Genomic DNA, 2236 nt, shown 5'->3' on the forward strand with positions numbered 1-2236 from the left:
GCACTCTGTCATTAGTATTTTGTCGCTCTATAGTATATAATATGATAGGTTTTTAAAATTAGAAGTTAATATAATGTAATTAAGAACATATTTTAAGGTGAGCTTTATTATATATATTTGCCAACTATAATTAATGATGTAGAATTATAGTTGAGTAGAATGAATCAATTTTATTAAAATATATATTGTTTGCATGAATGAAACTTTTGCCTTCCATATTTTCTTTCTGATTCTAATTCTTCAATTTTTTTTTATTTAGTGTGTAAAAATTATTCTTTTTCAAAGTTACACATTATTTCTAAGTTTCTTATCTCTAGTTTATTAATCTTTCTTTTTATTTGTATTTTACCTCTTTGTGGATACGATATAGCCTGAGTACTATTGCGATCACTTAGGAGTTTATTGGGCGATATCAATTTTTGGTGCCATTGCTAAGGAGGTAATTTTACAATTAAAGGTTTGCATAATGATTTAATTTTTTATTATTTAATTTTCATTTTTTAAGTTCTCTTTTATTTTTTTCTCATTAATTTTCAGTTTTAGTTTCTTTTTATTTGTTCATTTTTGTCATTATTTTATTTATTTATTTTCTCTTACTTTTTGGTTAGGAATTTTTTTTTCTAGATTTAGGCTTTTTTCGAAAAAAAAAAGAAAGTATAAAACGTTGAATCATAAAATTTTAAAGCATAAAAAAACAAAGTATTGAGAATATTTGTGTAATTTTGGAAATTAGTAAAAACCAAACTTGTTTTGTCTTAGAAAAATTGGTTCTTAAATAAGGTATTTGTTAGCGTTACCCTCCAACCTTTTCTAAGAACCTTGGGGAGTTCTATAAAAGCTCTTGGGCCTAAATTGGTACCTTGGCAGCCTTCCCAATTGGTTTGGGAACATTTTTGGTGTATATTTATTACACTATTACACACATGCGCTTATAATAATTACAACAAAAAAAAATTGTGCCACGAAATAGAGACGGACTAGGGAGATTCATGAGACAACAAGTAGAAGATTTAGAGAACTCTCCTAACTCGTCGTCTTCTTCCATTCGTTCACATTCACCCAATTCACTGAGACTTCCTGAACCACCCACGATGGCTCATCAAGATGAAGTCCAACCAAGAACGCTACATGATTATTTACATCCTACGCGTACATCCACACCTTCATGCATAATGTATCCCAGCAATATGCCAAATTTTGATTTCAAACCCGGCAGGATTAACCTCGTACCAACCTTCCATGGGTTAGAAAATGAGAGTATGTACATGCATATACAGGAATTCGAAGAGGTGGTGCCTACATTCAACAACCGAGTTGATGTCACCAGCATTGTGAGACTGAAAATTTTCCTTTCTCTCTCAAAGAAAAAGCAAAAAGCTGGTTGTATTCCTTAAGGCCTAGATATATCGGAACATTGGATGAAATGAAAAAAGCATTCTTCACCAAATATTTTCCGCCCCATAAGACTAGCAGCCTTAAGAGGCAAATCTCTACCTTCATCTAGAAAGACCATGAAACTTTCCATCAGGTCTGGGAGAGGTTTAGAGATTCGATAAATCAATGCCCACATCATGGATGCGAGAGCTGGGCTCTGATCAGCTATTTCTATGACAGTCTCACAACAGGACAAAGACAATTCATACAAATGATGTGCAATGATGAATTCCTTCAAAGAGATCCCGATGAAGCTTTCGAGTACCTCAATGGTCTCGTTGAAAAGTCCTACACATGGAATGGACAGAGTCCTATGGATAAGCCACAATCAACCAGAATCTACCAATTGAGGGAAGATGACAACGTCAAAAGACAAATTGAATCATTGAGACAAAAATTCGAGGCTTTTAAAACTCAAGAAGGTAGAGGAATCCACATGGCCGCAAAAGTAGAGACATGAGATCCATGCTTCATCTGTGGAAGGACGGAACATCAACTGCGAGAGTGCCCAGTTCTTGGTGAGCTAAGAGGAGGAAATGAAGAACAATGCAATGCTTTAGGGGATTACAAGAAGCCTTGTAACCCTTTCTCAAACAGTTATAATCCTGGTTGGCACAACCATCCAAATTTCAGTTGTAAGGATTCAAACCAAGCATCTGGGAGCCAATGGAGGCCTGAGCAGCAACAACCGCCAAAAGCGTACATTGCTCCTCAAAATAACATGCAGTCAAGTAATTATCTTGAGAATGCCTTGCAAATAACTCAAGTGCTCAAATCTTGTGTCACACAAATGTTGGAGGAA

General features: G+C 34.7%; 1 non-coding gene across 1 annotated transcript; it reads right to left on the reverse strand.

The window, feature by feature from the left end:
• Positions 1–1471: 1471 nt before the first annotated feature.
• Positions 1472–1577, reverse strand: LOC133787404 (small nucleolar RNA R71). Its single transcript, XR_009872429.1, has one exon. It is a non-coding gene; the product is annotated as a small nucleolar RNA R71 (small nucleolar RNA).
• Between the last annotated feature and the right edge of the window lie 659 nt (positions 1578–2236).

This window comes from Humulus lupulus, chromosome 6 (genome assembly GCF_963169125.1).
Source record: "Humulus lupulus chromosome 6, drHumLupu1.1, whole genome shotgun sequence".
Classification (NCBI taxonomy): domain Eukaryota; kingdom Viridiplantae; phylum Streptophyta; class Magnoliopsida; order Rosales; family Cannabaceae; genus Humulus; species Humulus lupulus.